At 34.3% G+C, this 25409-nt stretch overlaps 1 protein-coding gene across 1 annotated transcript in view; it reads left to right on the top strand.

Moving 5' to 3' along the window:
• Urm1 (Ubiquitin-related modifier 1) overlaps positions 1–25409 on the top strand; it is a 79862-nt gene that overhangs the window by 51986 nt on the left and 2467 nt on the right. The gene's annotated exons all lie outside the window — the stretch shown is intronic.

Consider the following 25409-nt stretch of genomic DNA (forward strand, 5'->3'; position numbering starts at 1 on the left):
CAACGCAAAGTTGAAAAGTTTGAAATATAATATTTTAAAAATATCAATTCTTATAATTGTTAAAAAATTATTTTAGTTCTGATATAATTCGCAAGTTATATTAAATTAAAAAAAAAATATATATATATATATATATTATGTTTTTTACAGCAAATAATTTTTAAGTAATATTTTATTTAAATAATAATATTATTTTCGAATAACTGTTTTTAATAGTCATTAGAAATATGTGCTTAGCACTGCTTAGGTTTTATAGCGAGGGTTAATAACATTTCAGATTTTGATCTAAGGGGGAAAAAATTTGCATAATTAAATATGTATGAAAATATATTAAGAAGTAATTCTTCGAATCGCGATCGCATACCCTCTTGTATAAATTCTGACATTACTCATCCAACACTTTCACTTAACTTAAACATTTAACACTCGTGTCAACACGCACTTCCGTAATAAGTGTAAATATTTAGCTCATGTCTTTTAAATTCAATTAACCTTGACTGGTCGCCTAGGCGGACTTGAGTTTCGTGTCTCACGCAAAATACCATTTGCATGTTCGCCGATTAATCTCGTGGAATAAGAAACACTTTTACGAATATCTGACCGACCAGACAGCCGAAAAAACATATCTAAACACCTAAAATAGGGTTGATAAGGAATCGACATTGCCTTCTCGTCGGTAGCAATTGTCGCAGAAGCTGGTATTAATCTCGGATGACTCTGCTTTGCATGGATGAGGCAAAATCCGGTTTTAAGCGAGACGCTCTCGGTCTGCCGAACTTGCCTCTCAAATCCCAAACTTCTCTTTGCGTCCGATATAATCTCAGCATGTGACCACCATTAAATTCCGCTAAATTCGACCACAAATCTGCTTAATTTATAGAACGTATGCGCGAGGAGGCTTTAATGAATATCGATGGTTCTTAACAGCTTTCCAGTTAATCCGATTCTCCACGTCGTGGACAATCGGATGGTATCTTTGATTAAATGGTTTTTGATTTAAATTTGCAACATAATTGCATGTATAATTCCCATTTATATTTAGCGTCCACACGTATTTTTATAAAATCGAAAAACTCTTTAAACTTGCAATGTTGCTCAATGCGCATAATAGTATTGCCTATAAAAAGTTAAAGTGCCAACATCACGTTGATAATTTAAGCACGCCTCACGTTTTCATAGTACGCATATGCATATATGTATCTCGTGTCACATAAGAAAGCCCCACGTCACGTGCACCCGCACGTACGCTTGCACATTTCTCTATCTCGCCATCTGTGCATTCACCGTCTTCGTTGAAACGTTACCTCGTCCTTTTTTCTCATTTCGACAAAGAACTTTCGTACCGAATGGTAAAGTAGCATGAGTAATGAAACACGAGGAATATCTGTACGAGTGAATTGTTTATTGCACCGAACTGTGTGAAAAATTATTTAAGATATTTAAGTAATATATTAAAGTTTAAAGCAAATTAATTCATTATAACTAAAATTTAAAAGTAATACATTTTGTTTTTTGTATAAATCTAATTATATTTAAAATCAATCTACAATAGCATTTGTAGTTTAACAAATCAGAATATGTATTATATTTCGACAACAATATAGATAATCGAATTTTTTATGTTACATAGAAATAATTTTGAGAGATACATATATAGTAATATAATAACTAATAATATAAAAAAATAGATTTATATTGTTTTATATTTCTTTTTTTCAATTAAAATTTTTTATTATTTATGAATTAGGTTTATGATTTAAATTTATTCTAAATTTTATCATTCTACATAGATTAATTAACAATATATAGCTGAAATTAAAAGAATTAATTTTTAACTATAAATTTCATGAAACATAATAAAACTAAAATTAAAAAAATTGATGGCAGGTCGTTGCTTACGAAGAGCTATTAAAGGCGCTTCATCAGTCGTTTGGACCAATGTTCATTATAGCGTAGTGGACAATACAGCGTGAAAAATATCCGCAATGAAAGCCGGCTTTAAAGTATTGCCATTGAAATAATAGTGCGGTGGCTCTTTAATCGGACGTTTACTGACCATTTCGACAGTTTCTGAATGGGAAATGGCATCTATTCCGCGAAATTTTATATCCGTGGCATTGTTGTACATACGTCAGGGCGATTCGCTGCGTTTCTACGCGTCTCTCAGCGGTCTCTGGAATAACAGAACGATCGTCCATAACGATTATTATGTATAATGATCGATGACGAGCAGTTCTTCGGTGATCGGATTTATCGTGCGTGGGAATAATAAAGCAGAGACTGAACGGAAAATACCAGAAAACCGATACGAAAATGTCATCAGCCGGCAGGGCAGCTCGAGGTGTAACGCGACCCCTCCCCTTCTCCGTAAAAACATCGTTGTTTACGTACCCCACCGCGTAAAAATTCGTAAACACGCGCACTTTATCGAAACGCCCGCAAATATTACCTGTTTGCTTTCAATCTGCGAATATTGTGGATATGCTGCGATCGCGTATTGCGGAGTCGTGATTCATCGCGCCCTTCGCTACGCAATTCAGCACTAGCTGTTAAATTGACACGTCACATTTGATCCGCTATTCATTACATGGTTTTCCGGATCAATGGTGCTTTCAAACTCAGATTCTTTTACTAATTTCGAGCAGTCACAAAGTCTAATTTTATAAAGCATTTGTTTTATAAAAATTTATCTCTCCAACAGTTCTTGAGTTACGAATAATTGAACATTTCAAAATTATTTTAACTTTCAACCAATGCAAACATTTCAACTGTAGGTTTTGGAAATTAATCATTTCCAAAATATTACATTTGAATACAATATTTAAAAAGTTATATATTTGTAGAGATGTTATATAAATACAAATAATAAAATAGAAAAATTAAATATTTATTTGTTTAATTTTATTTGAAATGTTAACAATAATTAATTAAAATTATTAAAGTAAAATAATAATTTAAAATTAAATATCAGATAATTTTCTGAAATATTATATTTGAAGAGTTTTTATACATTTTTGCAAATTTTAAATATTATTTTAAATGTTATAAAGCAAAAAAAAAAAAAAAAAAAGATACTTGAAGAAACAATAAGTCAAATCTGTATTTGTTTTAAAAGTAACCTCCTTTTTTTTAAACGTTAATTGAGAAAAAAATAATTAACATAATTTAAAGAAATATGTAAAAAATAAGGGCGGAAAATTATAAAAAATAAAAATATATAAGAAATATAAACAGATTTGAAATTATTGTTCTTTTCTACATAATGAGAAAGATAATTACTATAATCAAAAATCTTTCTCAAGGATTAATTATAATTAACTATTTAATCTTTAATGAGAAATATATATTTGAAATATTATGTCTGATTTATAAAATCAACTAAATATTTCAAAGAGGATTTTAATTATTTTTATACAAATTATTATTGATTTTAATTATAATTCTACAAATTCATTATAAAATGGAGGCTCGATTATTATTTCAGCTTAACTAATCAAAAACAACTTGTTTTTGTAAGTATTCTTATTTTTTAAATATTATTTTATCGAGCTTCTATTTCGAAACTGTTAGCAAATTACTAAATGGTATCTTAAATAAGTTTTAACAAGATTTTTATCTTTGTTATTGAAATCTTAACGCGAAGGAAATATTTGAAAAGTAGGTATTTTATAAAATCTTTGATATGAAAAAAAAAAAAGTCATAGTCGTCTTAAACATTTGAAGATTTAGAAAATTTTATACATACACGTACGGTGATCATGATGCGTTCTCTAAACTACGTTCTATTCACGTATATCTTAATCGACAAACTCGAACGTCTTTATGAGCTCATCAACCAACATACTCGCGTCACATATTGCCATAAGCTCGTGACTCACACAAGACAGTATATGTCTTTGGCCAGACTGGGTTGCCGGCGGCACGAGAGTCGTGCCGTGATATATATCTGCGCCATAACTTCCGTAGTACGCGACATTGCACGTGAAATTGGTTTGCAAATAAGGCGCGAATAAAGAGAACGCCACGTGTAGCGTGTAGACATAGCTTCACGATCATTCGTCTTGGATTTAAGCAACGTCAGTGCTCTGGCGCATCCGAGCGAGAGAGCATAAAGGAGAAATAGGTAACAAGGGTGCATAGGGGAGAAGTGCGCAGTAGTGCGAAGGTGGTATTGTCGCGGGTGTTGCTCCTTTATATCCACCCGGCAATTGTCTCCGCGAGTTCCGTTGTGTCGCTTAAATTACCGCTGCCGAGTGGTCCTTTACTAGTACTTTCTCCCCGAACCCCGAACTCGACCCTTCTTCATCGGTCGTACACGCGCGCGCGTCGATGTCTATCCTTAACCCTTCATACGTCCTTCGTGCATCCTTATCCCTAGGCTCCTTTCCCTGCATTTCTCTCTTTCTCCACCGATTTCATTTATCCCAGTCCGCGTAGCGTGGACTCCGTCGGCATTTAAATACCAAAGTGTCTCCGTGGCTTACAATGCGCTCCTTTAATGTCGCCTCTGGGTGCCTTACAGCGTAGTTATTACCGCTTCGCCTCGACGGAGAGGCAGTCGGATTTATACGGTCGACGTTTTAGCACGCGGCGACACTTTGCTCGGTGGCAACTTCTGCCACCGTCTTCCTACCCCTATGGCCGAGACCCATATTTCGTCCCTGTCCCAATCCCCTCCCTCCCTTTCTCCCTTCCTCTCGCGCGATTCCGTCGCTCCATTATACCGGTGTCACGCAACTTTGTATTCGGTTCTCAACGCTGAACAGATTTTATTTATTATATTTGCATATTGCATGTGTATGGTCTCGAGGCACGCCACCTCGGCGTATTTTCGATTAAGGGATTAGGAGCTATTTTAGGACTGGCAATTGTGCGTTAGTGGGTACGCGTAACATCTTTGCTGTCTGCATAAAAATATTTATTACGACATGTGACTGTATTTAATGAACCGTTAAACTTGCATCGAAGAAAAAAAGTTGTGAGATATAATAATCTCGTATATCCTAATGCTTTCATATATGTAAGAAATTTTTCTACCCTCGTGACCATGATATTCATATTTCACTCTTGTCCTATCATCTACTTTCGCAGATACGTTAAGCTCGGAGACTGCCGCCTTTTTCTCCGATTAATGGTACTCATTTTTCACAGCCTGTATCTCGTAGAAGAACATTGATCGAATCTCTTTATGATACTGCCTCGAAAAGAATGTGATATCATAAAAATGTATTTTCTTTAACTGTATCCGTTAAACATTTTATTTTATTATTAATATTATAATAATTAGTAATCATTAATTAATATTAAACAGAAAAATACATCATATTTATAATAATTCGAGACGACAAGAATCTGGCATATATAAAATAAAATAATGAAATATTATTTATCATAAAAAAATTGATGTATAAAATATTTGTATATAATGTTGAGTAGAGTTTAAATTTTTATGAAATGACTTTTATGAAAAATAATAGTACACTCTATATTATTTTTGTTTGCAAAATTTAAAAAAATACTTCAAATTACCAGCAATACAATAGATTTAATACATGAAGTTTATTTGCATTTTACTGAAAAAATTGTTTTACGCTTATACATGTTACATGTAAAAAAACAATCATTCCATGCTGTTATAAAGAGAAAAAAATATTGCAAAAATATTGTAAACAATATAAATATTCTTCTTATAATTTCGTGTAAAATATCTTTATTTTATTTGTACTTTATTCGCTGTGTCAAAGGTACCACATAATGCACAGCCTACAGCGCGGAATTATGCAGGAATAGTGAACAAAAGCGTCCGCGCAAAATTAACTCGGTCGGTGCCTGCATCCAGGCGTATTATGAACAGATATGAACGGCCGTGTCGGAACACATTTCGTTATACGATAATATCGCGAACATCGTACATAAAGTGAAGAGAGAATACCACTTTTTCCGTTGTCTGTGCCAAATGCTCCGCGCTCCGTTCGCTCGACGTTCTCTTCGCATCTCTCATTCATGATGTATGCTTTGTGACTCTTCTTTAATGATGCTGTAAATGGTAAGCACGCGCGAGCGTTGTACTTAAAAAAATAATGTTATACTTTTAATCTGAAACGACGCTTTTTTTTAAATGTACTATCATCATCTACTTTTTTTCATCACTATTGCACTATGTGTGCATTTTTACATATTTCCACATGCGTTATGCGTTAGATAATCTATAAATATGTAGCTATACATTTCTTCAGATGTATGTGTAGATGTTTTTCTGTGTGTATGTGTGTGTAGAGAAGACAGTGAGATGGAACGAATTTGTTTTATGACCGCGATGAGTCTACGTGATCGGACTCTCTTTGTCGATATTCTTCGTCTTTGAAACTTTTTTATAGCTCATTTCGGTTTCTTTATTCATCGCGGCGCACTGGCGATTTGACTTGTACAATACTTGTTTGCGTTATGACTATAAAATATTACTCCGTGATACTCTTATTTTATTAATAAGGCAATGTTTAGACACATTTTGACATTTCAGTAATGTTTAGAAACATTTTAACATGTGGGATATTGACATTTTTATAATTTAGCGATATTACGATAGTTTGGTTCTCAAAAATGTTGATAATTATTGTGATTTGTTTTTCTTATAAATATAAATAATATGAATATAAATATGAATATAAATAAACAATATAAATAAACAAAGTTGGGTTCCAAGTTGTGAAGAATATCAATGTAGTTTTACAAAAATTATTCAGCAATTTTTATGGTTAAAAGAACTCTATTTCATATATGCGAAAATTGTACTTAGACAACTTTATTTATTCATATAATGATATTCTCTAGTATCAACAATAAGATTAAAAAAAAAACAATATTTTATTACTACACCAAATATTCAAATTTCTCTCTGAATGTTCAAATCTCTTAATCTAATAAAGAGAACAGTACTTCAATATAGTACTACAGTTTACTTTTACGAATATTAAACAAATTCATCTTGGAATGTTTGATTTATTGATTTTTCTTTCTTTTTGCATGTATAAAATAACAATTTAAATATCTATATTTTTCAATATATGAAACAAATATTAAAATATTAATCAAAGTATTAAGCCAGATTTATATTATTTTTGTATTAATATGTCAAAATATTGTTAAATAATTTTACACAAAAATATTATGCATTTATAAGATAAATTATGATGAAAATGTTTTAAAATATTTATCGTTCTTCGTCAGAATGAACATAAATTGTTTATTATATTGTTAATATAAATATTGATAAAACAATAGCATTTACAAAATGTGTAGTATTTCTACAAATTACCCTTGAAGACGTTCCATAAAGCGCGGTTCTCTTGAAAATGCTAAATATTGTCGCGTGGTTTTTCACTGGGATAAATAAAAAGTTATTAGTGGCATCGTAAAAGCTGCTTCTTTTCATTTATTATTATTGCACTTGCAACTCAGAAGAGAGACGAAAGAAAAAGAGTAACGAGGTCAGGATAGAGAAGATGAGAAGTGCTTCACGAGGTTTATAACGAAGCGTTGTTTTGCGAGCGTTTTTAATGGCTCGCCTGTCTGAAAAGTCTCAGGCTAAAGTCGTGACTCCACGCCTTTCCATCCTTTTCTTTCCTTCATCGTCCTGCACTTTTATTCTATTTTTCTCTCTTCTTGTCTCTTCTCTTCGCCCTGGTAGCAGCCGCGGCACGGTTTTCGCATTATTTTCCATTTTCTTTCAGCCTTTCTTGGTTGCTGCATTCCCTGCGCGGAGAAGAGGTCCTTGTACGAATACAAGAAGACAGGAGAGACGCGTACTTTCTGTTATATTCGATACAGATATTCGAGGATTCGCTCTCAGATATTTCTCTTCTTCGTTTCGTCGTTACGTTTCCATTAGAGTCGACCGCGTCAAAGAAAGTGTGGTTATATTATGATACATTAATTACATCCTTTTACAAAATGTTGAACATTCTTGCAAAATCGATAGCCATCAGAAAAGCATTGTATAGTTTGAATTGATTGTCGAAATTTTATTTTATTTTATTTGCCAGAATTTTAATCAAATTGTGTGTTACTAGGAAAATAAATATAATAAATAAAATATAATACATGAATAAATTACGTATACCCCATGTTTTATAGGAATTTGTATATTCGTATATTCGTGGCGTAATCCTTTTATAGTGCATGATTGATTTTGTTCAACAAATTGAAAATTAATAGCATAGATGATTTACATAAAGTTGAAAATATGTTTTGTATGATAATCGTACTGCTTGATAATTGAGAAGGTATGACCGTAATTGTAGATAGAATTGGAAGAAGAGTTTTTCTTCTTTTTTATTCTCCTTTAAGAGACATTGCGAAGAGTCGCGAACGAGAGACGGAAGTTTTTCAAAGTCACTTTATTCCGTGAAGACAAAGGTCGGACTCCTCTGAGAATAATGGATAATCGAGGAGGTCCTTGATTCTCTATTACGTCGAAATAAAGGAACGACTCGTTCCGAGACAGGCTTGAATATCGGCTTTTCTTCTTATCTATAACTTTTCTTGCCTATAGAAGAAGATACGTGATCTTTTTTACAACGGATATTTCTCAAAATCGGACCGCCGTTCTTGCAATCTAACGCTCGGATCGACGTGCGCATAAATTTCTGTAATCCGCTCGTGTTATCCTTCCGCAAGGTGAATTCTGTACGATGAATAACTACTTTCGCTCCCCATAGTTCCTAGAGAATGCAGGAATATTTATGTGATATTTGCTATTAAATAAATCCTATACTATATAAATTTAAATGCAGATAATATTAGCATTAATATGCGCATATTTTGAATACGCGATAAACAATATAATATATATATATATATATATATATATATATATATATATATATATATATATATATAGTATGCTAGATTAAATTTCAAGAAAGCGAGGATTTACGCGTGCAATGAAGTTTCATCAACAAGATTTTCTTCGTGTCGCGAAAAAATTCCATTTTCTCGATATCGGAAACTAAACTAAGAATTGAGAAAGATCGATCTTATTGAAATATCGTGATAAGGGTTTTTCCTAAAATCACGATCGGAGTATACGCGATAACAGCGGCACCAGGTTCCGTGAGAGAACAGTCGGCGGTCGCGAGAGCTAGTAGGTCGTCGAAGGATAAATGGGACCGCCGTCGTATCCTGTGCAACGCGGGAGATTTCCCTCAGGTTTTCCACGGAATACGAGAAGCGTTTGACGTACGTGTCGCTGCGCGACACGGTCGCGAATACGCTAGTTCTCTCGCCGAAAGTCCCACGTGAGTACCGCGCGCGAGTACTCGTCCCCGTTTATCCCGACTATCTGTTCAAGACGCGAGGACCTAATGCGGTCATTTCCAGAAAAGCCGCAGCGGAGCGAAGAACAACATGCAGGCACAATGAGAACTGCAAGGGGTGAGGGGAGGGGAAAGGAGCAACGATACACTTGGGAAGGGACCGTCGATTATTTTGTGCCGTTTTGAACGCTCTCGCGTGACTTGATCCTCGTCAGGTCAAACCTGTAAGCAGATAAACCGCGTCGTGCGCCTTCGCGTCATCCATGTAATATCTTTTAAGTGCATCAGGTAGTTTTCTTTTCTTATTAGACGCTCGATCGCCCCGAGAGCAGACAAACGCGTCTCGATAAATAAATTCTCGACGCTAGCGGGATGAAATCCGGAGGGTACTTTCCATAAACTCCGAGCTCCATTTCACTTTTTCTTAACACGTCGCGAGGGTGAATGGCCGCGCGAACGAAGTCATCTCGGGAGGTGGCGGTACGGGATCCTCTCAATTTACAACTCACCGGGGACAGATTTCTGTTTTAAAACAATATCTTCGAGAAACCTGCCGCGAAACTGGATGCGGCGGATCTACCGGAGAGATACCGAAGGGAGAGTAAAAGGCGGGAGGAAAATGTGTTATATTCTCAATATGCACAAGAACGCGCCGAAGCGAGATGACTACGGGGGGGGGGAGGGGGGGAGGGGGGGGAGTTAGCTCTCAAGTCACTGATACCTCGATTGCCCCCGGGGACGTGTAAACACAAGAGACGCTCAACGTCCTGTCAATCGATGAGACTTCGCCTGCTCTCATGGACCCCCGGTCGCGCCATTTTTTTTTTCCTCGCACAAAGAACCGCAAAAGAATGTGGAATCTCTCTCGCGTCTTGGATTTTGGCATCGAATTTCACGGACAATGAAGTCGCACGAATCGTCGAATGTCGATGTTCTTCCTTAGTCGGAAGTCGGAAAATCAGAGGTACGCAGGGGGAGATGCGAACTTCCAGTCTCGTATTGCGCGCTCGAGCGGATATAAAGTTCTCTAAATTTTGCAACGTGGATTCCGAGCACGCGCGGGTTAACATCCTTCGAGATGACTTTGCGCCACCCGGGAGATAATTATGATAATTTGGTCGGGGACAATGCACGATAATTAAGGAAATCAACTTTGACAGTATTTGTTGTGCTCTTTCCGCGTCGGTTGTTCGATCCTCTTGCAGCAAGTAAGGCGGGAATACATGTATTTCATTAACGGTAAACCCTCTCTTAGCCAGAATATCCATTCTTCCGCAAGTTTGATATAATTTAGCGTTAAAGAAAGAATTAAAAATTATTTATTATAATGTTTTAAGTTTTAACATTAAATTATACAAATTGTTAATAAAGAAATGAAAAATATTCATTATAATACTTTAATTTTTAATATTAAATTATACAAATTGTTAAAAGAAATTGGTCAAAAATTAAAAAAACAATCTTGTATTATATCATTATTTTAATAAAAGTCTTTGTGTTTCATTAATTTTTAGTATCGGCATTTGCTACTCTTCTTGGCTCAACTTTTAGTATCAATAATTCAAAGCAAGTACAACAGCTGCTTAAACACCCTGTACAACTAAACTTTTACTTTTTACATAGCTTTTACTAGCTCATCGTATATTAATATAAAGCACTGAGCAAACATATGTGTTGAATAAATTGAGGAAATAACGTAGGAAATAAACTCCCTCTTTTAGATATCGATATTCATTCTGCTGAGAATATTTGAATATTTCAAATACGCGCTTAAATAGCTTTGATAAATGTTCTAGAATTTAACTTATTCGTCGACAATCTTCCAACTGCGCGAATAATGAACTACATGGCACGCGATGTCAACCGCGATGAGAATTTTCGAAATCATATTTTCAGGACAGACCTGACTAGAATTATTGTGTGAATCTTATGCATGTGACGGCATACGTATAATTTACATGCGCGTATAAATAAATAAATATTTATTAATATTTGTATTTTATATTAATATGTAATTAAATATGTAATAATTTTCAACAATTATTATAAACATTTAATTAATTAATTACTGTTCTTTGTTTACAAGTATATTAACCTTTTTGATCACACCAATTACCAATCTTTACAATTTGTACGATAAAGATTTAATTTGATTCTTGTAATATTCTAATAGAATCATCATTTTTGTTATATCAGTCGATAGAATTGAGTCTTGCAAAGCAGGATATTCTTTCGAAAGATATTGAGAACGGCTGGATTTAATCCAGAACAATCATTCATTTTCCGATTAAACGCGTTTTTTTCACAATTCAAGCAAACATTTCGCGGATTCATTCTTCGAGATTACAGACGAATAGTGTAAATGAAGAGGAAGAAAGAAAGAGAGAGAGAGAGAGAGAGAGAGAGAGAGAGAGAGAGAGAGAGAGAGAGGAAGGGAGGGAGGGAGAGAAAAGTTGCGCGAGAAAATCCCGACAGATAATCAATGTTTCACAATTTGCCAGCCACCGAGTAATAAATTAAGCGAATTTTATTCGCATTTGCATAATCGCATTAAATATTTACATTCGTTCCTGATTGCGAATAGTCCATTTGATCATCCATCGAAACGCGTGTTAAATACCTAATCATACATGGATTTTCTATGTTACGTGCTCGCGATCGGCAGCATGAGAATGTGCAAAATTCGCGCATGGAATAAGTAAATCCTGTTTTTATTGTTGTAATTTGAGAACTTCATTAGATATTTATTCAAAATATGCTTATCAAACAAAAAGGATTATCTGTTTTTTTAATACTTGTTTATTGGCTAATGATCACTCTGTAACTTTCACGAAATTGCAAGCTAATATAAAATTTTATGATAATATATAATAATTATACGAATGTAATCTCATATAATTATGTGCAGTTTTCGTTTTTTAATGTCATTTCCATATATTTGCTAATGTGCTAATTTTACAGAGAGGAAAAAGACATCGCAATAATTGATAAAACACAACGTCGGTATAAATAATACATAAAAATATGCATATGAAATTATACAAATGATTATAATGTAAACATACTTCATTTGTATAACGTAATTTACCGAACTTGGATACATCAATGTCTTGGAATTAGAACGGCCAATGACATACGATATGCCATTTCCTCTAGATCAAAGTCACTGGGCAATATTGGTCGTTCCAATTTCAAGGTATTGCTATATTACCATAAAGTAAACGTGCGCATGAATCATCTCAAATAATTTACTCAAAATGTTTGTTGCATCAACATCTCCACGCTAGGCAATTCACCTAAAACGACTATCAATATTTAAGTATGTTGCTATCAGAGAATCTTATTACTTATGTATATCATTAGCCTTTTATCAACTTTATAGACCATACGGAAGACAAACTCAATGTTAACTTGATAAAAAAAAGAAAAAAAAATCTCTTATTAGATACATAGTTTTAGTAAAAAGTAAAACTCTATTTATTGATTGGGTATAAAATTATACGTGCATATAAGCATATTCATAGACACGCGTGTACAGGCGTGTTCGTGAAAATCGATTGCGATGCGGCATAGTCGTAGACAAACCGTGAGGGATGAGTCCGTTGGAACGAAATGTCCAGGGATGAGTTCAAGCGGGGGTGAAGTGATGCCGGTCGACTTGACAGGGGGTTCATTCTGTATTTTATGGCTGACTCCCCCTGCGCGCGGTGGAGTGTTGGCCCGGTATAGCCATTGGCGATAAGATGATAAGCTCGAATATATTGGCTCCTATCAAATCGTACGTTTTACTGCTGTAGGCAATCCACATAAACGCCACACGCATCTCCACCTATTTCTCCATTTACGATTCTATATTTTGAGAAAATATTTTTGCTATATTCTTTGATCATTAAAACGCAGTTCTATTCGAACGTATTATATTCTTATCTTGTTTTAGCCATTTATTATTTTCTTGTGAATTGCGTTTGATTTTTCCGCGTCAGTAATTATTTTTATACTAAAGCATTATTCATGGTTTATAATTTTTTTTTGCGTTGAAAAAAAATCATTTAATATTTAATAACACTTGTACAAGTTAAGAGAAAAGTAAAGCGCTATGTGCAAAAGCAAATTCAAAGTTTGTGAAACTGAATTAATGTGTGCTTTGTGCACATTAATTTCACAGAACATTACTTTTTCTACAAAACTGACGCATTATTATCCTTTGGTTTTTAATAGCTCGCGAAACTTTGAATTAATAATTGTATAAATTTAGAGAAGCTAAATATATATTAGAGAAACTAAATACATATTTAGAGAAATTATATATTTATTATTTTATATAATAAGATGCTTGTAATTTTACCTATGTTCCTTACAACGTAATTCTTTCTCTTTTTCTCTCTCTCTCTCTCTCTCTCTCTCTCGTACTTATTTAATTACTTTGTCACGTATCACAATTCTTTTTTTCACACTTATTGCTTTATTTGTTGTACACTACCTTTGTCTAATTATCGCGCGTTTTTAGTTTTACACATGCCGGCTTTTGTAAGTAGTACGACAAATGTACGAGTTCCGTACAAAGATTCATCGGACGCGGATAGCGCTCAGAAAATTAAATTCCTGCCGCGCAGAACGGAGGGATGGGAGAATAGCAAATAAATTACGTTCAATCTCCATCATCGAGAGAGCGAAAGTGGAAGATAGAGCTCAATGGGGGTATGATAGGGAGAATGGAAAAGATAGAAAAAAGAAAGGGAGATAAAGACGCAAAGGGAATGAAGCTCTCCGGTTTCGTTTGAGAAACTCAGGAACAGTCTAGAGAGCTAATAATAAGTATGCCAGGTTCTCATTAAGGGTTGGTTAAAAATACAAAAGAATAGTCTTTTTTTACTATTAGGATTTTCATAGCAAAGCAAAAATTACTAATCGCGAATTTTAATGATAGAACATGATCAATTGTTTATTCTTCTACTTCGGTTTAGCTCAAACAGCTTTAGTTTAAAGAGTTATTTTCCATGCTCTTTTTATCAGATTTTGTACTATTCTGGCAATTTGATATCCTTTCGGATACAACGAAGATAAACTTACTCGCCTATTCGACGCGAAAAACCCGTGTCGTAAATAGAGAACTTAATCGAATTCGTGTCAGGGAATAGCGTCAGGGTGTGTGCGATCGACCAAGAAACGCGGCACCGCATTTATGTCGTTGGAAGATAGCGCCGAGATATAATAAAAATTCGAAATAAAAGATCCTATTATACAGGGATTTGGATACTTTAGGGTTTTTCTACGTTACACACGCGTGTTATAATATTCACACCGCGAACTCGAGCAGATAGTGGCATAATTCTTCTTTGAAATGTGACATTCTTTACAAATAATTATCGATTAATTAATTTCAAAATTTATAATAATATAATATATTTTAATTAAGAAAGTATATTGTCGCGACGAAGCATGTTGGCGGCAATTGCTTTTCGTTTTTTCAAGTATGTTTATTTTGTATTAGGTTTTCGCTCGATGAAACCCTCCCATTGAGTAAACGTGGTACAGGGGCTCAGTTCTTAGAAGATTTATCTTGAAGGGGAAGCCAAGTACTCAATGGTTTTTAACGTTTCCGATCGATATCCACATTTTCGTCTTAATTAATTCGAAAGTGCAAAATGTCGCGCATGTTTATTTTGAACCTAGCTATAATTCAAATATTGTATTTATATGTTATAGATCATACTAATTTAAATATTAATATGTAACGTCTTAAATTTTTGTTTTTTGTTTAATTTTTATTTGTTACATACAAATATACATTTTTTATATATAATTAGCCTATGTTTTTGCTTTATTTTTTAGAAAGGTATTTTATATGTTCTGTATATTATTTATTCTGCATATATCTTAAAAATTCAATGTAACTTAATTTTAGATTCAACTTGCCAAATATATTATAGTTTTTACTATAATTTTTGTTAGTCTATGGCAAACGAAAATTTATTTAGGAAGACATGATTTTAATTTTTACATACAATATATCTTATCGAAATTTTTTTTCCTACTTTTCGTATGACATATTCAATCTAACATTTATTTTAGTTCTTTAAGCAGCCACTTTTTGCTCTTTTAAATCTTCAAGTAAAGAACTATTCGTTTTACTATCTATTTGAAATAAAGGAGCTTACACATATATAATACAATTTTTATAAAAATATAAAACCTATCAAAATCCATAAAAAAAATAAAGATTGGAAAAATTTCAACTCGGGAACATCAATTTTGGTGTTTCTATAACCAAACTTGAATTTAAATATTTCATGTAAAAATATATTATATACTCGATTGAAAAATATATAAATACATACACAGTATTATAACGCACGAGTATGAGAGCCGACAAAATTTCAGCTTCTTTTAGAGTCGATGCATGTAGCAGAGACAATATAATTTAAATCTTACCAGAAGGAAGAAGATATATAGACAATGTCAAGAGCGTGTATATATATATATATATATATATATATATATATATATATATTTTCTACATGCTCACAAGCACTCTATTTTCGCACGTTCATCCCTGATTTATATCGTTCTTAGAATTCTCCAGATTTTTCTTTTGTGTCTCTCTACTTTATCCCTATTTCGTGTTTAGTTCATGACCCGTTTTCGGTATCATGTTTTATTTCTCACTCCGCACGTGACACCTCACGCGCTCTCAGATCGATCGTTAAGTATCTTTGACTCGTTCGCATTAAGTGCTCGCCTGCATAGTCGTTTTCTTGCTTGATGTGCTCGAGAAAGCTATTAAGATCGCCGTGATACTGGCCGTCTCGTGAAATGAACTTTTACTAGTAAACGATATTTAAAAGAAAAGGAGTGGCGATTGTCAATAAAATCTCTCACACGTCATTGTAAAGTTTTTTTTTTTTTCATGAACGATTTTACGTGAAATCTTTACGATATAATTCTTAGCGGATGGTGCAAGTAATGAAAGTACAGAAAATAATATAGAAGGTCTCTTGTCGAGGATACGAATAAACAAAACGCACGATAATAAATTTTGCAATCGATTTGATTATTATTAATTATTGAGTCGACGCGAACACAGATATTTATAAATGCAAATTATAAAGCATTAATTAAGAAAGAGAGAGAGAGAGAGAGAGAGAGAGAGAGAGAGAGAGAGAGAGAGAGAGAGAGAGAGAGAGAGAGAGAGAGAGAGAGAGAGAGAAAGAGAGAGAGAGAAGGAGGAATGTAAGTATTTCCTTGTAAGAGCTTGCCGGGTGACAATATTCTTGTAATCACTTTCATCCGAAATTGGAGTTTTCGAGCCGAGCTTTCGAGACCAACGAGAAATATCGCGCTGAGCTACGGATTTATAAGGAAAACCCCGTCCACAATATTCGCGAACTTTCGAAACGACTTTACTTCTTAATAAGATTCAACGTTCCAAAATGAAATTCGAAGCTTGTGTGCAGGACGAAGGTCGTTTGGTGGCGGCAGCGTGCTTTTGCAAACTTTCTTGGCCAAACTTTCGAAGCTTCCTGTACCTTTTTTTCCTAAGGAGTATATCTTCAGGAAGAACCTCGTGCAGGAAGTTGCGCATACACTGCGTTTCGACAGCATTACACATAAAACATTTTTATTTGTCGATCTTAACGCCTGTTTCCTTTGTATTAACTTTATTGCAGACTTTATACGATGTATCACTTATTGGCAGAAATGGAAAGAACAGTATTTGAAATAGAAAATAAGAAAATTTCAAGAAAAGCTATTTTCTTCTGTTGAATTATAACAAATTGAAATGTAAAAAATAAACCTCAATTATTAATTAAATCTTTTTATCTATCTATTTTATTCGAAATCTATTTTATTAATCTCATGAATTAGAGATATACTTTTTTTGTCGTTAGAAAGGAATAACAACTATTAATATACATATTTGAATGCTATTTTCATAAATTTGTATTTTATCTTTTCTTACATTATTTATAGATCTATTTTTATTTATATTTCTCAATAAATTAGTCATATGAATATTTTCTGTGGATTTATACTTATTTATTTTTTACGAAAAATAAATTTTCGTGAATATAATATTTTATTTATAATATAACTATTTAAATAATTATTTTTAATAGTCGATAGTCTTTTAAAGTGTTCACCACACTGTTTATTAGATGATTCCACCATGAAAGGTAAATCACTCTTAAACTATTTTATTTGCTGAATACTATTTTACATATAAATTGTATAATACATAAGCTGCACGCCTCTGTATAGGCTTGTGAGTTGTATATGATTATTAAAGAGAACATGTCTTTCTAAATCGACATTGCTTTACTATCGCCAGTCGCGAAGAAAGGTAACTTTGTTGCAATTTTGTCTGGCATTGATAAGTATTTATTGCCATCAGATACTGCAATCTCACTACGCCTTCCTTCGTCTCGTTGCATCTACACTTTCACAACCAGACCTCTCCTTTCTTGTTTCGCTTGTCACTGTACTCTTCTCTCTCTCCCTCTCTGTCTTTATTTAACTGTCTCTTTTTCTCTCTCCCTCTCTTATATATCAACCTCCATGTCCCCCGGTCGGAGCTTACTAACTTTGCTCCCTCTATAACTCTCGCCAACTGTTATCGCCTCGTTGTGTACAGGGTGTCCCCATTTCCGCGATCGCTCGAGCATTTGCCACAACTTCGAACAGAAGCTCGCAAACGTGCGCGCTTCGAAACGTGAAATTGATTTCTCGGTACCGTCAGATTATTATCGGCAGACGGCGTAATAATCTCCAAAGTTTATACACACTTATAAATTCGGGTCTGTATATTTGAGATCGGCTTCTGGACTATGCTGGGGAAATTACTTGGAAAATTCCGTATGAATTTTATTCGTAATTTAAGTTGATGCGGTATGTGTTCTCGAATTAAAATGTAAGATCTATTTCCGCGCGCGCGTAAAACCATGAATTCAGAAGCGTTGCATAAAGAACGAGTTTTTTCAGGCCGAAAGAAACCACGTAGTAACCGCGATATTTTCCGACGTCTTTCTGTCTTTCTCTTTCTCGTTAAGCGGCCGATCGTTCGACGGAAAAGCGAAGCGGAATCGTAATTTTTCTTACATGCTACATGAATTTTCTCGAGAGTATTGCCATCGGCAATCGGCCGTGGACCGCGGCCATTGGTCGGGATCGTGAAAATAAAATACCGCCGAGGTAGAGGTGGGCGATCCGGGAGAATCAGAGTTATCGACGTCGTACGATGCGGAAGGAAAATGAATGGAACGAAAGAAACAAGGGGTGGAGGAGTGAGAGCCACGACAGGAGCGTACGAACAGAGAAAGAGAGGAGTCAGGAGGGTAAGGATGGGAGGATTGGACAACATTAGGGGAAGGGGAGAGGGTGGGGTAGGAAGTAGAATCGAATGATTCTGGCTGGCTGATCAATTTCATACGCTTGGACCTCCTACGGCGGGCTATCCATCACGTGGCATTTGACCCTTCGTTTCTTCGATTTTTCCTACCTCCAGCTGGTCGGTCGACGCGCCCCCTAATTCCCAACCGAGGACCCCTTTTCACCCTTCTCACGCTGTTTTACCCCGTCGGGAGATCATGATATCCCGGCGGCAACGAGGGCAGCGCAGATCGCTTCCGCCATCGTCGTCGTCGCGGCGACAAAACGCCTGCAAATTGCCAGCGAGTTACGAAATGCTGATCCCTCATGAAAATGAAACGAATCACCCTTTGTGCCGGCGACGTCTTTTTTTTCTTCTCTTCGTTTATGTCATCGATCTTTCTTCATTAGCGGTGCCGGCGGATTACTGTAGTCCGTGCCAGAGCGTATTGCACGTATACATATTTATATCGAAAAAAGTTGCTGACGTTGTCGCTGTCGCCGTCGTGGTTAATCCTCTTTTGTTAGTTCGCGCTGTCAAAGCGCGTTTACGACTTTTTAATTTACCGCTGCGAGCATTAATAGCAAAAAAAACCGTTCTCGACGAATTAAATTAAACAAAAAAGAAAGAGAAACAAAACATCGACGACCGCGTGTAGAAAAAATGATGAAAAGTTTGCAGTAAATAATTAGTCTTTAATTAACAAGTCTCTAATTGAATTAATCGTTGCGATGAAAATGTAAGTCAATTGTTTTAAAAAAATTTGACTAAAACTTATGAATGATTAGAATGATTATTAAATTTATCTTGAACTTGTTGCATATTTAATAATTTAAAAGATTTTATGTAATTCATTTTTTTAGCTCGCTTTGAAACAGCGCACACAGGAGATTGTATTATGAAAAAGAAGCTGATTAAAACGTAACATTACATTGTAAAATTGACATGAGCGTATTATATTTATATTATTTTACAACAATAACAATAGATAATATCACGAGAATGTATGGCCGATATTCGATGACGCGTGCAACTTCTGCAATGTGCGCAGAGGTCGGAAAACAGTAGTGACTTTGTAGGAAACAGTGGAAGGGCGGGAATAAACACATTCTCCGTGTGGTAGCGCGGTACGTGGGTTAGAACATGGTCTCTACACGGATTTATCCCCAGAGACATATCCGCGAAGTTACGTCGCTCATGGGAGCGATAGAGCGCCGAGCGTACGCGAACGTCGCGTCCAGAAGGAACGTATCTTCAATTACGGTGTATATCCTTGAGATTGAATGCGTGGTAAAAATATTGGCCAAGAAAATACGGTGATTAGTTTTAATTTATGATATTGGCAGGAGATGATCATCGTAAGTGAATTTTACGTAAGGGAATTTTTCTATAGAAATTTTATTGCTTCGGAAAGGGTCAATTAATTTTTTCTTTAATGTTAACTTAATCAATTTTAAATTTAAATTTCTCTGTCAACTAGGTACATTAAGCGGATGAAATTTTGATATATTATAGGGGAAGTGACACTTACACACAGTCTCTTTTATATTATTACGTAGTATATAAGTCAGAATTAAAAATTAAATTATCAAATATTATTAAATTATTTTTAAAATTTCACGGGTCATTAAGAGCCAAGCGCCGAATGGTTATATACCGATTTCATAGAAATAAAATTTTTCCATGAACCAGATTACTGGTGCACAGAGCACAAGGACTTCTTGGTCTTTTACCAAGTGAATCTAAATTCTAAATAAATTCTTTACTACTGTATAAAGAGGGCTTTATTAAAATCTCAAGTATAGAGATTTATTAAAATTTTACTTGGTACAAGACCAAGAAGTTCTTGTGCTCTGTGCACAAGTAGTCGGTTTCATGGAAAAATTTTACTTTAATAAAATCGACGTGCTATCATCCAGTGTTTGGCTTTTAATGAGCTACGAAATTTTAAAGATGTGTTTCACATTATAGAACCGTAATAATATATCTTGATCATTAAATTATTTGCTTAATACAACTCATTATTGTTTCACAGATTGAAGCACAATTCAGAAGTTGCTGCAAATGTTCGAATAATCGCTTCTTAATTCTCTAAATAATTTACATTGGCGATAATTGACTAGAGGGTGTTTTTCACGAGAATTATGCAATTTCACTGATAAGAAAACCCTCGGAGACAAACAAGATACGAGCCACAAACAGTTTACAGTTGTTGATATATTATTCAGTTTTAAAGAGATCGTCCTGTTTAAACACGCGCTACTCGCATGATATTCTATTATGGAAGGTTTCCCTCGCGGGATTTTATCCCGCGAAACTGGAATCACACATATACACAAAAACACACACACACACACACGCATTTATATACACATGCCTCGCATACATGTTGACTTGTTACCGCTTATGCTGCGCCACATAATTTCTATTTTCTATTCACATCAGGAGCTTATAACATTTACGTAAATGAACTTTCTGAAATATGTTTGTAAGTTGTAATATATTGGTACAATAATTCGTTAACTCGTACTAATTAATAGTCAAACTATTTTTTTTTTAGCAGATAAGAACATGTCATTCTCAAGAAAAATATGTGTTTTATTCACAACACATTTTTAAATTTGATTTGAATGAATATAAATTCTATTTCAATTTTTATTTCTTTTCATTTGGACGTGTGTATTATGGGTAACCAAAACTATATACCATCAAAATTATCAATAAAGTGAATGTGTGTTATTTCATTCGGTCATAAATATGTTTCAATAAAAGCTCGTTTTAATGCGCAACTTTTTGAACAAACATAGATGTGTATGTGTATCTACGTATACGTGTAGTAGTTGATATAATATATTAAATTGTCGCATCTTTTTATGCTTAGTGTAATCGTGATATTTTAATAAGATGCTATCATTTTAAATCTTTGAAGTTGAAGGATCGCATACACAGTTTAATAGTCTACATCCTATACCGCGTTGTTCCGCTCTTCTACTCTGACGTTTCTAGGAGCGTGACTAACCAAATATAATTTTCAAGCATGAATATTGTCAGTCTTTCAACAATTAGACAGCAAAATTATATTTTAGAAACATCGCGTGATGAGTAACTAGATAGAGATATGTATGTAAATGCAAAGATAACCCAATTTATCCAAAAGATCATATAGTACAAGGCTATTTGAATACATTAACCTTAATTTCTATTTTTTTTAATTAATGAAATCGCCACGAAACAGAGAGTACATAATATTTAAACAATTCTTTCCATTAAATCAACATTTAATTGAATAACATGGCATTTAAGATTTATTAACGTAAACTTTAATGTTATTCAAAATATTTTATTATTCAAATTGTTATCAGATAAAACTTAGATTTGGGAGAGTCACAATACCAATTTAAAATGATAGCATCTTAAATGAGAGAGTCACAATACTATAGTATTCGCTATTCGTATCTTTAAAAAGACTAAAGTGGAATTAAATTAGAATTCTCACGATAGATCTATTTTACATATAAAGCAAATTTAAATCAAGTTATCCACGGACGAGAAAATTTATACAGTTTATTTATAATGAAAATAGTTATCGAGTGATCATATTATGACTTTGGCAATATTATGAACCGATGTAGGTCAGTATTAAATTATAAACAGAAATAATACAGAAACAATAATGAAATAATCCACTATCATTAATTCAGAATATATGCTTATTTCATTATACTATTTGTATAATGAAATCGTTAATAGAAGAAAAAAAAGGATACGATAAAACGCAGGGGAAAGATAAGCGGATAGTCGTTCGAAGATTGTGTTGTCAGGAAAGTTCTCGCACAGTATGAGCAGAAAAAAAAGAGATAAACCTCTGAAAACGATTGTTTGCGTGAGACGAGCAAGTTCTTATTACGGCAGGGCGTAATCGCATTGCGTAATTGGAAAGTATATTCAAGGCAGGAAATTCGGTGTAACATTTTATAACTTAATCCGCTTGCAGAGGGGAAGAAGCAATCGCATTATTGCAATGTAATTATATAAGTTCCAATTACGCAAATTGCCGCCGAGCAAATGACTGTTCTCGCGAAGGTGGAAATTGTTCGCCGTGTATAAAACAGCGACAAGATTATCGGTCCGGCGATAAATGCATCGCTGATCGCGCAAATCCATTAATGATCGCGCGCGCGAATATCATAAATTCCGCTCTCTCGGGAAGACGTGCACCGGAATGCGTCGAAAGACACCGGAAAAGCTTGGCGCGTCGAGACATTGGTCGTAGCAAGTAGCAGGTAACCGATCAGAGTAGAAGAAGAAGAGAGTTCAGGAAAAAGAAAGGAAAAACGTGCATGAGAGAGAGAGAGAGAGAAAGAGAGAGAGAGAGAGAGAGAGAGAGAGAGAGAGAGAGAGAGAGAGAGAGAGAGAGAGAGAGACGGGATAGAGGCGGCGGTGGTGAGATCTCTTGGCAATTTGTCTCACCCTCTCTTTCTCTATCTCTTTTTCTTTCAAGCTGCTCACTCTCTTCCTCTTCCTCTCTCTCATTTTCTCTCTCTCTCTCTCTCTCTCTCTCTCTCTCTCTCTCTCTCTATCTCTCTATCTCTCTATCTCTGTCTGCTCTAGCAGGGTAGTGACTATCGATCTAGCGGGTTCGTAGGGTGTGGTTGTGTTGGCCGTCGTCGCGACGCCTCCGCCCTCACCCTGTCCTCTACTCTCTTTTGCCAGTCAGATCGAAATACGTTCGGCACGTGGCCCCCCGCACTTCAGTGCACGCGCTTTTACTTCGACTAAAGTCGGGTGTGTTGGCTGTTGCTCGTCCACTGATCTACCCTCGTCCAACTACCCGGCCTTGGACGGTTCACGTGACTGGGACACGCAATGGCAAAGTCAGCGGAATATTTTACAAAGTATGGCACGGGACGCGTTCTCGCTACGGATTCCGCTACAAGAATCGATATTATGAAAATAAAAGTTGTAAACAGCTGTCGAACATTCCGATCCTGGTAAAATGACGTTTTTTGAATATTCGGGCAATGATGTCCAGTATTCTTAATACTATTATTCAACTTTAAGATATATGAGCAAAGTTTTGTGGATGTTACAAAGTTTCGTGTTCTCCTATGTTATTGCTTATAATACTTTTCAAATCTTTTTCTTTTTCTTATCTTTATATTATCTTTTACTTCTCTATAATATGTAAATTAAATTTTTTATTTCTTTTATCTCCTCTCATTTTCTTATCCATTTTTATTTTGGAATTTTTATTACAAACAATAGTGGTCACATTTCAAATTAAAAATATTAGCTTATTAAAAATATTAATTAACGTACAACATAAATTATTATTTTAGATTCTATAAGCTTACATAATTGACATAAATAAATATTTTTAATTCCTATTTTATATACTATTTTGTCTAGCTCTGATTCTATTACAATTCAAAATATAATTTTGACTGTAATGCGTTAGCTAAGGAAAATTTGTGGTAAATTATTTATTAATATGGAATTTATATCGTAGCAAGTTATTTAATGATACGGAATTTACTCACATATGCTATTATCTATATTGCTGTATACTTCACATAACAATACCACAATCCGCAATAATATGAAATATTGTTTAACCGACATAGAAATAGCTTTAATTATCACGCGTGAAATTTTGAAAATATAGTGTAATAGCTCCATAGATTAATAGGGCAAACCATCATAAATAAAGGAAAAGGAGCAAAGAGAGCGTATAGAGAGTTCTTCAAGGTATGAACAAAATGGTTTAAATTATTATGGTCGTGTTTACAGACACAAAGCATCTTATAACACATGCCGGAATACCGTCTCATCCTTAACCTAACTCAATCTCAAGAACTTGGCGATCCATTCCCTTTTGGTACTCTGCTCTCTGTTGTCAATATTAAAGCCCATGCACGAAACAGAGCGTATCAACGCAAATATCCCGGGTGCATCACATATGTGACTGCGCTTTAACGGATCGTTTACATACGTGGCACACATGTAGCTCTGAGCTGTGCGTACAGGTGTCCACATTGCAGATTATCGTATGACATGTTTGAGGGATTTTAGACGAGAAGGGCGAGCAGAATAAATACTAAACAGTTCCCTGGAATTAACTGGATTATAAGATTTGTCGCTATATAACATAGAAATATATTGATAAATGAATAGGTCGGTTAATAATATCGATAATAATAAACTCTATTAGTGTCGTATGCATTTTTAAATGTACGATAAATCAATTTTTAAAGTTGAATATTTTTACTATTATCTATTTTACATTATCCGTTTTGAAGAAATTAATTTACAAGATATAGTATTATTTTCTATAACATTCTTATTAGTTTTAACTTTTGAATATTTTATTTATTTTGTTAATATAGGGTGAATCACGAAGAGACCTGACTTTCAAAATAAAATATAATTTAAATATTTATTTTTTATCAGATAATAAACAGAATATAAAATGTAGTTTACTTAATCTTATTCATTTTTTTAAATTAAAAAAAATTTTTACATTTGTTAAATATCCTCCACATTTATCCTACATTGCCCTAGTTTAGTATATAGGTTGCATCGCTGTTTGCACTATGTTGTCTGACTATATGACAGTAATTTTTTTTTGTATATAAGCCTTGAGTTTGTTAATATACAGGAAAGAATAACCAGAAATTATACTAGACAACATAGTACAAACAGCGAACTTGCGTAATAAATAGACTAGT

The sequence above is a fragment of the Anoplolepis gracilipes genome, chromosome 2 (assembly GCF_047496725.1).
Source record: "Anoplolepis gracilipes chromosome 2, ASM4749672v1, whole genome shotgun sequence".
Lineage (NCBI taxonomy): Eukaryota > Metazoa > Arthropoda > Insecta > Hymenoptera > Formicidae > Anoplolepis > Anoplolepis gracilipes.